This window comes from Dasypus novemcinctus, chromosome 2, assembly GCF_030445035.2.
Source record: "Dasypus novemcinctus isolate mDasNov1 chromosome 2, mDasNov1.1.hap2, whole genome shotgun sequence".
Lineage (NCBI taxonomy): Eukaryota > Metazoa > Chordata > Mammalia > Cingulata > Dasypodidae > Dasypus > Dasypus novemcinctus.
Window position 1 is genome coordinate 146,545,239 of NC_080674.1, and position 16,706 is coordinate 146,561,944.

Genomic DNA, 16,706 nt, shown 5'->3' on the forward strand with positions numbered 1-16,706 from the left:
ATGCCAATATACTAAATACTAAGCAAAGATCCAAGATGTGGGATATTTAAAATACATTTCTCTTGGATCAGCACCAAAAATATCTTTAGTTTTCTGTACAACCCGTGCTGTGTTTTTAAGTATAGGCTATTTAAAATAAGTTAAAAAGTCACCAACACCACAAATCATTAGAAATGGAGCCAAACAGCTTTCAAGGAAGCTGACCTCAGGTCAGACAATCCACCTGGAAGGCCATGCTAACCATGCCACTGAATTGTGGTAGTAAGACTTGTGATGTCAACTGTGTATCACTGGAATGTTTTACATCTCACACAAAGGAGGCACTGGTTCTTAGAAACTTATGAAAATTACTAGAAGGTTAACATGAAGGCGAAGAATTTGTGCAGCCTTCCACAATTTCGAAGAGGTAGTGGTAGCTACTGGTTCTCCTAGCGATGTCGAGCTCAGTCTCTTCCAGGCTGTTCCTCAGCCCTGGCCTGAGGTAACGGTTCATCAGGAGGAGCTCCAGGGTCTCCCTGCCCTCGCTGTTCCCCGCAAGCAGGTGCAAGGGGGCCAAGCGGCCTTTCGTCTGGGCGTTGACGTCCGCATCGTGCAGAAGGAGGAAAGAAGCCGCTCTGGTATTATTCCACTTGCAAGTGCTGTGACCATCAACGGTCACTGCGTGAACATCGGCCCCTTGCCCAACCAGCTTGCGGACAAACTCTAGGTGTCTGCTGTAGGCTGCTCAATGGAGAGGGGTGTACTCGTCCTGTCTCTAGCGTTCACGTGAGCGGCCTTTGCAGAGAGAAGTCTGCGCACTGTAGCAAGCCGATTTTTTTCAGCAGCCCAAAGAAGCAATTTGTTTGGATCTTTTCCATTTTCTTTTCTTGCAGTTGATACCACTCTTCAGTTTTTTCATCTTGTTCCTCGTCTTCATCAGAATTGCCTACCCAGAGACTTTGGGTGCCCATGGGAATGAGGTGTCCCTGTGTTTCCAACAATTCAAGTTGGTTAAAGTGTTCAGAGAAGTCCAGAGAATTCTCAGGTTTTTTTATCATCATCTACTTTCTCTCTTTCCATATTTACTGCTATTCTACATACAAAGCATTTCAAGTGCCAGGATATAAATGATCTTTCTAGAGATGAATTATGTCTGCTTTATTTTGTTCATCAGGATCTGGTGAGCGCGACCGCCACGCATCTCACTTCTGGGGTTTGCCTCCGAGGTCATTTAGTCTTTACAACAACGTTGTGAGGTAGAAGTTATTATCCCATTTGAATAGATGAAGAAAGAAGTAAGTCTTGGAGTGGTTAAGGAACTTTCTTAAAGTAACAGCATATCAGACCTATTTACTTACCTACCCCTTGGCCCCCTCTTGGGGACTTTGTATCAACCAACACTTTGCTGCAGGCCAATTATATGGCAAATGAAACCTCCTCCTCCCCAATTTATTTGCTTATTTTTAAAGAAGATTTATTTATTTACAACCGCCCCCTCCCCCGCCCCGTTGTTTGGGCTCACTCTCTGCTCTCTGTGTCTGATCATCTTTTAGGAAGCACCAGGAACCGATCCTGGGACCTCCCATGTGGGAGGCGGACCCCCAACTGCTTGAGTACATCCCCTCCCGGTGTCTTCCCCAATTTATTAAAGCACCACTGACTTACTCCCATGCCCCTCTGCCTTAGGTGACTGGGTCAGAGGGAGGCACTGACTCAGAGACAATCAGTCCCTCAGCTGGCCAGTCATTTCTGGCTTCTGACCTGGTGCAAGAAGACAAGCTGGTCCAATCAGATTCCCTCTCTTGGAGACTTCAACCTAAGCAAAGATTTCTCTAGTAGGGACCAGAGCCTGGAAGAAAAGCAGACACTCCCAGCATGGCTGACTCACATAAGGGCTGAGGTGCAAGAGAAGGAAGAGCCACGATCTCCAGCTGCTGCAGAGTCTTAAATCCAGGAGCCTCTCTAGCTTCAGCACCTATCCCTGGACTTTCCTCAGAGGCCCCAGATTGCTCCTCATGCATTCTGACCACTTCCATGTTTGAGCTACCTTGAGGAGGCTTCTTTTCCCACAAGAGTCCCATGGTTTTGTAGGGACAGAGACACGAATTAGACCCAGACCTGTCTGACTGCATCACCCATATTCTTTTCATTATTCCATGCTGCAGAGGGTGAGTTGCTGAGCAGTGTCAAGGTCTAATACCCTGGGAATGCACATAGTCAGCTTTCGAGAGAGGGACCAGTTTAAAGGAGAATGTGTAAGGGACCCTCTCCTGCTGGTTGTGAGATGGACAAAAGATTGGGGGGGACGGGCTTTTATATACATGTATATTTTATTGAAGTGGATCACTCATACATGAATATATGTAAACAATAACTGTATAGTAAAAGTACATGCATAACAGCATACAGGGCTTCCATACATCACCCCACCACCAACACCTTGCATTGTTGTGAAACATTTGTTACAAACTATGAAAGAGCATGGTCAAAGGTCTACTACTAACTATAGTCCATATCTTACATTTGGTGTATTTTTCCCCCAACCCACCCTATTTTTTGGTTGTTGTTCATAAATCATACAATTTACCTATACTGTACAATCAGTGACATATGGTATAATCATGGAATTTTGCATTCAACACTTCCAGCAATATTAGGGCATTTTAATTACTCCAAAAAAAGAAAGCAACAACAAAAAACAAACCATTATCATACCCATATGTTAGTGCTACTAATTACAAATCCTATGATGTGCTTTCATCATTGTTCATTTTCAAACACTTACAAAAAACTTTCTTACCAATTCTGCACAGACTACACCTCAGCTTTCCATTCTCTAACCACTTTCTGGTTACTTCTCTAACCTGGTGACTTACATTCTAGCTATTAACTCCACGAGTTTGCTCATTATATTTATTTCATAATAGTGAAATTATACAATATTTGTCCTTTTGTGTCTGGCTTGCTTCACTCAGCATAATGTCCTTCAGGTTCATCCATGTTGTCATATGCTTCATGACTTCATTTCTTCTTACAGCTGCATGATATTCCATTGTGTGTATATACTACAGTTTGTTTATCCATTCCCCAGTTGATGGACATTTGGGTTGTTTCCAGGACAGAAGATTTTGATTAATAGCTCCTGGTTCTGCTTTGGGAAGCCTTCCTGAGGCCTACAAACCATGCTGGGTAGAGCCCTTCCCACTACTGGTCACAGTTCTCTGCATGTGACATCATGTATGAAGTCACTAGTCATCAATGACATCACTTGATGATGCTATTCCCATATTGGCCTAGACCTTGGACAACTCAGAGTGGGGAAATACAAAGAGCACAAGCTTTGGAATTGGGGAGACTTGGATACAAATCCTTTTCCTGCCTGCCTATCCTTGGGAAGGGGAGAACTATTTTTGCTGTCTTCTTCTCAGTGTCTTCATCTGTAAAAATGTGGATAACAATAAGGATGACATGAGATAAACATGCAAGACCCTACATTGGGTCTCTTGTGTCTCAGGCACCTTATACATGCTGGTTTCCTTCTTTTCCCCTGTAACAGTCAGTCTCAGTGCCCTTAACCCAGGAAACCCTCTTGCCCTTCTACCAAGACCCTGCAGCACAGGACCCACCACAGCCCTCTTCCCCAAAGAGCTAGAGGCCCACTGGGGCAATGAAGTGAAGTCCCCAGACCTGGGAGATCAGGCTACTCCTGCTAGTGGAGCATTTTCCTGGGTAAGAGGCCAGAATTTGAGGCTGCTGGAGCAGAGGAGAGCTGGCCTGAGCCTTGACCAGGCCTAGCTCCAGGATGCCCAGCCCCTGGTAAGTGCCCAGGGCCCTGGCAGCTGGAGAGAGGAGTACCAGGCAAATGCCTCATCATCGAAGAATAGATGTCTGAGTTGCGTTTCTGCTGAAATTCCAGAGATAGTTGTCTGGGAGGACTCCTCGTTCTCCAGCCTTCAGTTTTCTGATCACACTGCTAGCAATGCTCGGTTATGTTCTACATGGAGCTGGCCTGGTGCCCTCACCCCTTCCGCATAGCAACTCCCCTACTTGCTCCGAAGATGGTGCCTGGGCTAACATGATAATGCCATGATATGGCCAGGAGATGACTTTAGCTAGCTGACTAGGTCCTCTGGAGTGACATCTGAGGCATGGACTTAATTCTCCCTGAGGAGACTGCTGTGGCCCAGGGCTGGAGCATAAGGCACTGACTGGGAGATTGCATCCAGGAAAGCACTGAGGGGGAAAATTGGAAATATCAGAATTTCCCAGGCTGCTGTTCCACAGGGTCCAAACACTGTTAGCAGCAGCACTAATTATGATCCGGGGGAGTCAGGCCTGGCTGCCTAGCCTGCCTGGGCAGCCCTTGAGAGCCGCCTTGCAAGCCAGCAGGGTAGGGGCCGAGCTGCAGGCAGGGAGGCCTGGGCTCTGGGGAGGAGAGACTGCGGGGTCATTCAGACGGGTGGGGGCAGGCCTTGGGTAAGGCTTTGTTGCCGAGTGCCCTAATGTCCTCCACAACGCTTGAAACTGTAACAGGAAGATGGAAGTTAGATTGCAGGAGTGGTGTCTACCTGCCAGGAATGCAGAATTATCTGTACTCTGTCTTCTCTTCCTGTTTTCTTATTGTCTCTTGTCCTCAATGCTCCACTGGAAAAACAAAATTATCTTGTCAAGGTCACCTAGGATTTCCATATTGCCAATATCTGCAGTCATCTCTTAGTCGTCATCTTACTCATTTGACACAGATGGTCACTAGTTCCTTCTTGAAAGACTCTCCTTATTTGGCCTCCAAGACCTGCTTCTCTCGGTTCTTTTTTTTAAGATTTATTTTATTTATTCCTCTCCCCTTCTCCTCCCCCCCCCCGGCCCCCCCTTTGCTGTGTCCATTCGCTGTGTGTTCTGAATCTGCTTGCGTTATCCGGCAGCAATGGGAAACTGCATCTCTTTTTTGTTGCATCATCTTGCTGTGTCAGCTCGCCATGTGTGCGGCGCCACTCCTGGGCAGGCTGCACTTTTTTTCAGGCGGGGCGGCTCTCCTTGCAGGGCACACTCCTTGCGTGTGGGGGACCCCTAAGCGGGGATGCCCCTGCATGGCATGGCACTCCTTGCACATGGCAGCAGCACTGCACGTTGGCCAGCTCACCACACATGTCAGGAGGCCCTGGGGATCAAACCCTGGATCCTCCATATGGTAGATGGATGCTCTGTCAGTTGAGCCATGTCCACTTCCCTCTCTCGGTTCTTCTACCTTCTTAGCTGGCTGTTCCTCATTGTCCTAATCTCTATCCACAACAGTACCCCAGGACTGTCATCATACTTCTGTCCTTCTCTACTCACTCTCCCAAAATAATCCCATCATCTCATCTTTAAAAGCCAGCTATCGGGAAGCAGACTTGGCTCAGTGGTTAGGGCATCCGCCTACCACATGGGAGGTCTGTGGTTCAAACCCCGGGCCTCCTTGACCTGTGTGGAGCTGGCCCATGTGCAAGGAGTGCCATGCCACACAGGGGTGTCCCCACGTAAGGGAGCCCCACGTGCAAGGAATGCACCCCATAAGGAGAGCCGCCCAGCACGAAAGTTCAACCTGCCCAGGAATGGCGCTGCACACACAGAGAACTGACACAGCAAGACGACGCAACAAAAAGAAACACAGATTCCCGTGCCGCTGACAACAGCAGAAGCAGACAAAGAAGAACACGCAGCAAATAGACACAGAGAGCAGACAATGGTGGGGGGGGGGTTGGGGGGAAGGGGAGAAAAAAAATAGTAATAATAAATATAAAAAAAAAAGCCGGCTATATGTCAATAACCCCCAAATGAATATCTTCAACCTAAATTCATATCCAGCTTCCCACTTGCCTTCTCCATGTGAATGTCATTGTTAGTCCTCTAAAACTCAGGAGTCCCCAGTCTTCTCCATTCCAGTAAGTGCAACTCCATTCTACAAGGCCCCAAACCTAGGCATCATTCTTGACTTGGCTCTTTGTTTCACACACCCTCATCCAATCCCTCAGAATATGCCATCAGCTCTGCCCTTCAAATTATCTCCAGAATCTGATCCCTTATGTTCAGTTACACTGCCACCACTCTTGTCAGAGCCACCATTGTTTATACAGGGTTTTAAACAAGTAGAAATTGCTTCTTTTCCAAGTGTGAACTTGCACGTAAGTAGTCCAGGGATGATGCAGTCACTCCATAGTGTTCGGGACCCAGGCTCCTTCTGGCTTGCTCTTCTGTCATCTTCAGTGTTTAATTTCCATCTCATGGGCTAAACTGGCTACTTCAGCTGCCACCTTCCTGCCCATGAGATTCCAGCCAATGGAAAGGGAAGAAGGAAGAAGTGAAGGGCAGCCCTATGCCTTTAAGAACATGACCTATAATTTGCATATATCACTTCTGCTCACATCCCTTTGGCCAGCATTTTGTCACATGGCTAAATTTAACTAGAAGGAAAGAGGTTGGGAAATGTAGTCCTTTTTCTGAACAGCCATGTACCCAGCTAAAATGTGAAAGGTGATAATGAATTTGGAAAAACAATTAGTCTCTGCCATGGTTTCCTAAGTGAATTCCCTACTTCTGCTCTGCCCCCTATAGGTTATTCTCAGCTCAACAGCCCGAGAGGTCGTGCTAAATCAGAGTACATCACTCCTAGGTGTAGAACCTTCCAATGGCTTTTCATCTTGCTCCGAAGGAAGTCCTTACCATGGGTTACAAGGACCTGCATTATCTGAGTGCCAGTTTCTCTCTGATTCACCTCCTACCTCTCTCCCCTTTGCTCGTTCCACTCCAGACTCCTTGCAAAATGCCCTCAGCTCAGGACTTTTGTACTTTCTATTTCCTCTGCCTGGAACATCCTACTCCCAGGTATCTGCTCAGATATCATCTCCTTAGAGAGGCTTTTCTTGGCTCCCACTCCCACCATTCCTAGTTCCCTTATCCCACTTTGTTTTATTCTGAAACAATTAACACCACTTGAAATATTATGTTTATTTACTTTGTTCTGGGTATAGTGAGGAGCTGTAAAGAAAAACTTCCTGCTGAACTGAGAGGGATCTGTCAGGCGAAAGAACAACTCAGACGAGTCCAGCTTGGCAAGTAAATGAACGATTATCAGGGGGCTCATGTGGGGGGCTCATCCTTGGTAGCGGGAGGAGAGATGAAGGTTCCAAGCTTGATCAGCGACACCTACCGAGAAGTTGGCGGGTCTTTTATTGTGGTTGCTACTTGCAGTACTTGGCTCAAGATTAAAGGTATATATTTTTAAAGATATTTATCAAGGCATGCAGGGGTGTGATTATGATCTAAGAAGCAGATGTTCATATTATTTACACAAGGAGGGAAAGGTCAGATAGTTACAGATGTACTGACTTTAAGATCTACTTATCTCAGGCAAGTATTTCCTGAGGCATGTCTTGTGACTAGATGAATTTAGCTTACAGTTTACTTTAAGGAAAGGGCCGTCAGAGTTGGGTGGTGCTAAGTTATCTATGCCACAACTTTATATCTGTTTGTTCCCACTAGAACATAAGATCTAGGGTCCATATAATAGGTGTACACTACATGCTTGTTGAACGAAAGAAAGAATGAAGATGGCAGTGCATGGGCACAAAGGCAGCAGGATAGGGCTTCTTCCCTAGTTATTCCAGGAAGGACTCACTAATTGATCTCTCTTCTGATTCAAGTTTGGAAGCAGAAACTCCTTCGCTTGCTTCTGGGAGCTCCCTTCAGTTCCATTTATCAAGTAGTTGTTAAGCATCTGGCGTGTGAGGCATCCAGTTAAGAAAAACAGCCTAAATTGTAGACCACTCCTGTCCCTCTTATGGGTTGGTTAGAAGCCTAGATCTTTTTCTTTCTTTCTCCCTGTCCCTCCCTCTCTTCCCCTCCCTCCCTCCCTTCCTTCCCTCCTTCCCTCTGTCCCTCCCTCCATTCCTTCCTTCCTTTCTTTTTTTTTTTTTATAAGTGTAACCACTCCAGTGTTGTATAAAAGATAAGGGAAAGAGTGGCTCCTCTCTTTTTTTATGACAGCACCATGAACTGGGGTGGCCTGGGGAGTGGAGGGGATGGAGGGGTAGGGTGAGTGGGGTAAGGGGAGGTTATAAGAGAGGCTGCCCCATAATAGATTGCAGGTCTGGGTTATAGTGGGAGTCTTCCTCTCTTTATGGATGTAAGAAATGAAAATCAGTTTAGTTCTCACATAAAGGAAGAAAATATTAATTAAGGCAACCTGACAGCCTACTGCCTCAGTCTCCCACTCACGGGTTAAGCAGGAACAAAGGAAACCAGCTTAAGCCAGTCCTATAGCCAGTAAGAAGAATGCACAAGAAAGAGCTAAGTCAATTCCAGTTAAGCACTAAATTCCATTCCTTATTTGGCAAAAGGAGCAGGTAAAAGCTAAAATAGTTGGAATATGATGGGGGAAGCAGTTAATAAAAAACTTTTGGGGGGAAGTGGATTTGGCTCAACTGATAGAGCATCCACCTATCATATAGGAGGTCCAGCGTTCAAACCCAAGGCCTCCTGACCTGTGTGGTGAGCTGGCCCACATACAGTGCTGCCCCAAGGAGTGCTGTGCCACGCAGGGGTGTCCCCTGCATAGGGGAGCCCCATGCGCAAGGAGTGCACCCTGCGAGGAGAGGCGCCTTGCGCAAAAAAAGCAGAGCCCACCGTAGGAGTGGCACCGCACTCATGAGGAGCTGATGCAGCAAGATGATGCAACAAAAAGAGACACAGATTCCTCCTGCCACTGACAAGAATCCAAGTGGACACAGAAGAACACACTGTGAATGGACATAAAGAGCAGACAACTGGAGGGGGCGGGAAGGGGAGAGAAATAAATAAAATAAATCTAAAAATAATAAAGAGTAAATAAAAAAAAAAGGCTTTTGCGCAGGAAAAGTATAGGCTGTAACCTCTAAAGTATTCAATCTACGTCGAGAAACAGAAGAAGGGCTTGTGTGCTAGGCTTAGGGGTATAAATTGTGTCATCTTTATTTGTTCAGGGCGCCAGCCACGTTTTGTGGTTGTGCGCCCCTTCTTGCAAGATTGAAAATAAATTCTTCTCCACAATCGGATGAGCCTTGTTTTCTTCCAAAAAAGAGTTCTTTCTTACAATGGAGTATGGCTTCAGTCACTGCTGGTTTGTTTATGTAACAGTTTGAACCAGTCTCAATGCATAAGGGGGAAAGGCATAAGAGGGCCGGGATGGGCGAGGGGAGGGATGGAAGCGTCAGGGGCCCTAGCTGGAGGAAAAGCCAGCTGTGAAAGCTTGGGCTGAACAGGAGATAAATCACCTGAACCGATTGTTCCTTTGTCCTTTCCTGCTCTGGGCAAAATGCAAAAGGTTATTTTTCCCAGACTCCTCCATGCAGGGCCACCTAGACACTTCCCTGACATTTATAGCCCAAGAAGATCAGAGGCTTAGCTGTGGGAAAGTTCCTTTTTTTTTTTTTTTCCTTTGGATAAAGCTGCTTGTTGCATCCTTTCCTAGCTCTTCCTTCTCAGGACATGCCCCTTCAGTTAGAGAGGAAGGGCCTGGAGCAGTGGTTCTCAACTTTGGCCTACAGCAGAACCAGCTTATTAAAAACAAGATTGCCTGTCCCACCCCAGAGTTTCTGCTTCAGTAGACTGGGATGAGGCCTGAGAAGTTACATTTCTGACAAATTTTCAGCTGATGCTGATTTTTGAGAACCACTGGCCTAGAGCTACTAATTGGCGTCTAAAGATGTCCTATCCCAACTTCAATTCCTTCCTCCTGTCCCCAACCAAGGGCAAGTGTACTTGAGTTATAGCAAGATGAATTTAAATGCAACATCAAGGTTTCCTGACCATTAGGGTTAAAATGGCCAAGGCAGGCCCAGTAATCTCTCTCCCTGTAAATCTTCAAGAATACCCTCTACTTCCATATGTCTGGATGAATGATCTGTTCTCCTCAACACACACACACATCCACACACATCTCCCTGGGCAGGGAATCCCTGGACCTGAGAATTATAGAAACTGTTGCAGGTAGAGGGTGGTAGATCCTTAGATGCAGAGTAAGCTGAGGGAACCCCTTCCCCTTTAACATTTGTATTTCTTTGATATTAAAATATTTGTTTCTTCTTATGCTCTGCTCATGCCCACTCTGGGAAACCATTTATGCTTAATGTCCCCAAACCATTAGCAGCCCAGCATGGGGCTCTGCTAATCAGGCTCCTAATGGCAATGCTGTGAAACGGGAGACTGGTGAGTGTCTGCACCAGCTTCTCAGTCTCCACTGGAGAGGAAGCAGGAAGCGTCTAGACAAAGATCAGGATTCTGGTAGGTGCAGAGGTGGCCTGAGAATGCTTCACGACAGCTTAGTGTGGAGGCTGACCTCATGAAGACCTGTCTTCCCACCTCCATTTGGGTAGAGGTGACAGAGTAGGTCCCCTGGTCACCTTGTCTGAAGTCACAAGAACTCCCAGTCTCACTCTAGCCTTTTCTCCCCTCCAGTAAGAGTATACTGGGACGTGGACGTGGCTCAACAGATAGAGTGTCCACCTACCCCATAGGAGGTCCAAGGGTTCGATACCCTTGGCCTCCTGGCTCGTGTGGTGAGCTGGTCCATGCGCAGTGCTGTTGCACGCAAGGAGTGTCAGCCCACGCAGGGAAGCCCCCATGTAAGGGTGTCCCCCGTGCAAGGAGTGGCCCCTGCGCAAGGAGAGCTGCCCCACGCAAAACTGCAGCCCACCCAGGAGTGTTGCCACACACACGGAGAGCTGACGCAGCAAGATGACGCAACAAAAAGAGACACAGATTCCTAGTGCTGCCTGATGAGAATACAAATGGACACAAGAACACACAACGAATGGACAGAGAGAGCAGTCAACAGGGTGGAGGTGGGGAGGAGAAATAAACAAATCTCAAAAAAAAAAAAGAGCATACATGCCCCCTCAGGAAGCATATTCCTGTACCAGTGGTTCTCTTCCAGCATTTACTGAACAGCTTTTTGCACGAAAGACTCTCTCCTGTGTCACCTGCTTCCCTCTTCAAAAAAAAAAAAAAAAAAATCCAAGCCCATACTTTATTCTGCCACCAAGGGCCTTTGACCTGGACTCTAGGGACCCTGAAGGACCCTCCAGCTCTAAAACTCTGTGATTCTGCTTTGGCTGCTGCTTCTGCAGCCACTCCTAAAGAGTCGGGGTTCTGTGGCTTTGATCTACAGAAGAGCAGGGCATTTGAAGTAGCCTCATTTAAGGGTAACCAGATAATATTTTCAGAGAGAATGCTTTGAATCCAATCTTGAAATACTTGTCTCTTGCTCCTCTTGACATCGCCTGATACATTTGGTCCCACTAGACCACACAAACCAGCAGCAGTTTCATAAGATGGTGGGAGGGAAAAGTACTCCCTGCTCTCCCAAAAAACAGAGCTGAGTCGAGTTTCTGCTGCTAAGAGACATGGGGAGCTGGAGTGAGCAAGATAGTGCCAGTGACTGACTCCTCTCTTTTCTCTTTTCCTCCAGGGCCTGAGAGAGGTTGAGAATTTCTAAGAGGGACCCCAACACAGAGATCAACAGCTATCAGAATTAAAGGGCTGGATAATGCTGACTTTTCTGCTTCCAGGTAACAAAAACCTACATAGGCACCTCCATTCCAGCTACCAATAAACTGGCTGGTTGGCCAAGAGCTCAGGAGCCTCCTCCTTCTGCTTTTTCCATCCTGGCTCCTCAGCCTCGGGTCTGGGCCATGGGGAACCCTCTCCAATCTGCTGGAACAGCACATCACAAGCTGCTCCTCTGGTGGGCTGAGCGGCCAGCTCCCCAGCCTGCTGCTACTGAAAGAAGTCTCCGATGTCAGTAAGCAGTCCACAGCGTCCCTCCACATGCAGTCCTTTCTTGGGGGTGTGTGTGGGGGTGACCATTTGGACAGAATACCACCTGGAAGCAGGCAATTTGGAAAGAGATGGAGAGAACAGAGGATGGGAGAAGTACTCAGACTGCCAATTGGGCAAAGCTATGCTTCTGCCGGGTGCATTGTAGCCCCACTTTTCCCATGACCTAGTCTTCCCACAAACCAGGTCCATCTGCCAGCTCTTTTGCCCTTTCCTGCTCCTGGGCCGCGTTGAAACGGCAGCTTTTCCTTTCCCGGTCCCTTTTGTCCTCCAGGTCCTACCTGGCCCAAACTCTAAGATGCACGAACCTCCGACTGGCAGTGTGAGCGGGCAGGGGCTGGAGCTGTGGGTTGGAGCTGATGGATCTGTGTTCTGGAGCCCAGGGTAGGTGGGCACCCTTAGCAACTGAAACATCACCTGCTTGTTGGCCCCCTTCCCTACTAGGACATGATCTCCCTGCTGGCAGGCTTTGGACGTGGGAGACCGAGGTTTGCCTCGGATCAGTCTCTTTGTAGCTGCATAGCTTTGGGCTAGTGGACCCCTCTGAGCTTCCACTTCTCTTCTGTAAAATTAGCAAGGGCATTAAATGGGATAAATTGAGAAGGATGAGTAAACCGGGAACTGCAGGGCAGATCCTAGTTATCCTTCTGCTCCGCCAGTTTGGGTGCTCCTGGGTACTGCTCACACAGGGCGAGATCTGTTGTCTGCCTGAGAGGTGGGGATTTGGCGGGCAGGCAGCTCCACCCTACCTAGGAGCAACCAGAGCTCAGAAACCAAAACCGCGGGGAAAGCTGGGTGAGCCCGTGGGTGTGTTCTCTTTCTAAGAACTCAGGGCAGAGGAACGTGGACCTGAACTTAGGTCACAGGTGGCCCTTTGCGTGGGGGTGGGGCGTGAGAATCTCTTTTCCATCGCCTTTCCCAGGAGTCCCTGCAGTATGTGTGTGCAGGATCTTTCCTGCCTGTCCCTGGCGGGTTTGAAGGAGGAATCCCTGCTGGAGAGTGATGTCACAGCCTTGCCTTCCCCTCCCCCAGCCTCATCCTTTGTGATTTAAAGGAATCATTTGTACGTAAGAGTTAATGGAAGGAGGACGCTAGTGTGTGGGTGAATTTGTCACTGTCTCCCTGCATTCCAAGAGCAGATTTGTTTTTTTGGGTGAGATATCCTGGAGTGACTTTCCAGATTTTCCAAGGTCTGAGAAGCAGAGGCTACCGCAGGGCCGGGCTGGGAACCCCCTGTAGGCAGGGATTTAGGGGAGCTGGGGTAATAGCCAAGTGGCTGTGGGGATTGACTGGTAGGACTTTCCCTTTTGTTTCTTTCATTGTGGGGGGAAGGGAGGTAGAGGGGTAGGCAACGCAGGGGATGCTGCCCTAGGCTCCCCCCCTCCCCCTACCCCTCCCCCTTGCCAAGCTGTCTCCCGCCTGGGGAAGTAGGCAGATCCCCAGCAGCCCACGGCTCAGGGGGGGAGGGCAGTTTGTGCAGCTGTCAGTGGCAGTGATGAAAGAGGTGGAGGAGAGAGAGGGGCTGTTGGAAGGGGTAGTGCTGGAGGGAAGAGGACCAGCTCTCTTCTCTTCCACCCCCAACCCTCATTCTTGTAGCTCAGCACTTTCTGGAGGTGGCACTCAGGGAGGGAGCTGTTTTGAAAGCACAGAGACCTAATGCTGGAGGGCTTGGAGCTGGGGTGGGGGTGGAGGGCAGCAGAGTGTGGGGAGGGAAGGTAATTATACAGGTGGGGGTGATACTCTGAGCCAAGAGAGGATTGCTGCCCCCTCAAACCCCATACACAGCCAGACCTGCCCCACAAGCTAAGCGTGTGACGTGTGTGTACACGTGTGCGCACATGCCCACGCCTACCTTTAGTGTGAGCACAGAGAGGCAGCTATAAACTGTTTAGAGGGAAAATGATTAGAGACAATGATGAGGCTTGTTCCCGACCTCACCAGCCAGTCAGATGGTTTCTCTCAGATATTTAATTGCATCTTATTCAGTCTTCTTTCTCTTCCCTCAGCAACCCTTCCCTCCCCCACCCCCCACCCCATCTCGCATATGGGAAGTGTTAGAGAGAGGTTCCTCCCTTCTTCTGCCAGGATGCAGTAGATCCTCTGTTCAGCTGCCAGGATCACTGTTCAGGATACAGCAAGATAGATTTATATCAGACTAAAGGAAGAACTGGGAGTGGAGAGTAACAGGTGGTCCAGGAGAGAAGGTAGCTCCTAGAGGTGGCTGTGGAGTCTTTGGGTCATAGAATGTTAGAGCTAAAAAGACCCGAGGAATATGCTGGTCTCTCCTGTGCTACAGACAAGGAGCTGGAGGTCTTTTTGGAAACAGCTATTAATATCTGCCAGTGGCAAATTTGGATGCGTTTCATTAGCACCTGGGGAAATTGCTGGGGAGAAGCAGGGACTCCTGTCCTTTGCTCCCCAAGTCTGGCAGATGCCCCACCACACGTTCATTCCAATGAGACAAATCACTGCGTGTGCCACAGCCCCTTCTCTCTTAGGCTCAGAGGAGGAGGAGACTGGTTTTGCTATACATTTCTCCTGAAGCTAGGAACAGCTGCTGCAGAGCCGTCCTCAGAGCTCCAGGCATGTGCCCAGGGGCCAGGCTGCAGGGGCCTGGGAGTGACAGCCCAGGAGCCCTTCTTTCAGGTCCACTGCTCTCTGCACATCTCCCTTCCAGGTTCCTGATGTCCCCCAGGGATTCTCTGATTCAGGATGCAGCAGTGCATCAAGGGGGAAACTTGAAGTGTCGCCCCTTCTGGTGGGGCCTCCTCCGGCGGCATCTCTATTGGAGGGTGGGTGCAGCAAGAAAAATCCCCTTCTTTACGCCTCCTCCTCCTTCCTTCCACCACCCCTATCTGGCTCCAGCCAAACCTGACAGCAGGGGGCGCTCCTGGGTCATCCCAAGAGGGGATTCTGGGTGGTGGTCTTCAGCCGGCTCAGGAACATGGGAAATTTTGCCTGTGCATCTGTCAATCTGAAGATGAGCAGGGAAGACCCTTCTGGAGCAGGAAGCAATCTTTCTCTAGCAGGAAGAAACAGAGACCTGAGAGAAAACTGACTTTTCTGACTTGTCCTGAGACCCCTTGGGCTGGAAGGGACCCGACCTCTGCCTCAGGCGGCTCAGTCAGTGGGGCAGGACTGGGCAGGTCTCCTCTGGGAGCCCGAGGCAAGGCACGATTTTGGTCCAGGTTGAGGACTGTATATCTCCTGGCCCCTTGGCAGCCCCAGCAGCTGACCCTGGTTTGACTACCTCTGGGGAACCGAATGTCTCCATTTTCTTCAGAATTATTTCCAGATTAATATGTATTGCTATTTCTCATGCCCTGCTCACTAGGTTCTTCATCATGGAAAAAAAACATGCCTTTCTCTCTTTCTCCCAGATCTAACACAGCCCTCCGCAGCTGCTCCCGGACCTATCTGGGAGTAAGATGGAATGGGAGGCCGGGGTGATAGCAAGTTGGTGGGCGTGGTGCATTCCTGATCCCATTGCTGACACTGCTGGGCTTTTCTGGGCAGCAGCTGCTCTGTGGGAAAGCCCAGAAGGGGTCAGCTTCCCCAAGGTCCTGCTCCTGCTTGCTTTCCACTTGTCTTCCTCAGGTTTCTTCATCCCCACATCCTCTCATCCCAGAGCTACCAGACCCTCAGAAATTCCTCCTTCCCAGCAACAGGTCCTGTGTGGGGACTGATGTATGGGCACAGGTGTTTTTGTTGTTGTTTTTGAGGTACCAGGGATTGAACTAGGAACTCATGTATGGGAAGCAGGTACTCAAACACTGAGCTACAGCCACTCCCCAAAACACAAGCTCCCTTTTTTTACAGGAGGTACTGGGGAATTAAATTGGGATCTCGTACATGCGAAGCAGGCACACAATCTCTGAGCTATAACCTCTGCCCTGAACTTTTGTCTTCTAGCACCTCCAATTTCCAGGGTGTGGTGGCTGGTATGGAAGATGGGATCCCCAGGATAGAGACCAAGGCGTTGCTGCCAGCAGAGCTGGGCGCACAGGCTCGAGGGTGTGGATTTGCTGTAGGGGAGGACATGCCCAAATCATCCTCAGGTCTGGCCCCTGACATCTGACCCCAGCCTCACTGGTCCTTCCTAGAGTCTAGATCTACAGGAACTATCAGGCCATGAGGGCCCCACCACATCCCATAAGGCCTGTGATGCTTAGGCTAATGTGTCAACTCGGCCAGGTAATTGTGCCCAGTTGTCTAGTCAAGTAAGCACTGGGTTAATTGTAATACAAGGACATTTATGGACTTTAGTCACCAGTGAGTTTACTGCATAGATGGCTCGTTACATCTACATCAATCAGGGAGATCGCTGTCAGCAGTAAGTGATGCTTTATCCAATCAGTTGAATGCCTTAAAAGGGGAAATGATTTCAGTATCCAGAGAGAATTTCCCAGCTCATCATCTTTGGACAGCCAAAGTCTCCTGGAAACTCATCAAGGACCTTCATTGGACTTTCATTGGAGCCCTGGTTTGCCGTTTGCCCGTGGAACCTGGACTTGTGCATCCCCATGGTCACATGAGAGACTCTTATAAAATCTCATACTATTGACAGATATCTCCTTTTGATTCTGTTTCCCTAGAGAACCCTGGCTAATACAAGGCCTCAGGGATGCCCTGAAAATTAAGGCAGCATCTTTTCTGGGCTAGTCAGGAGGGCGATGGGGGAAGCGGAAGACAAGCCCAGTGGGGGGACTCTGCCACATTGGGGACCCTAGGAGGGCCTGACAGGAGAACTGCCCCATCCTCCAATGCCCCCAGAGTCCTTTCAACCATCCCTACTCTACCTTGCCTCCACTGAGGGGTCAACTCAATCTCCCCAGGACAGTAGGGGGTAAGAATGGGGCCTTCTCTGATTGAAAATC

The 16,706-nt window shown here is 48.9% G+C and overlaps 1 long non-coding RNA gene and 1 pseudogene across 1 annotated transcript in view; one reads left to right on the forward strand and one right to left on the reverse strand.

The window, feature by feature from the left end:
- LOC139439891 (uncharacterized) overlaps nt 1-16,395 on the forward strand; it is a 91,680-nt gene extending 75,285 nt beyond the window's left edge. Inside the window, exons 3-4 of the long non-coding RNA XR_011649996.1 lie at nt 11,462-11,561; nt 15,742-16,395. This is a non-coding gene — a long non-coding RNA (uncharacterized lncRNA). The remainder of the gene's footprint in view (nt 1-11,461; nt 11,562-15,741) is intronic.
- LOC101417624 (ankyrin repeat domain-containing protein 49 pseudogene) lies at nt 359-1,059 on the reverse strand (annotated as a pseudogene).
- Nucleotides 16,396-16,706: the final 311 nt, after the last annotated feature.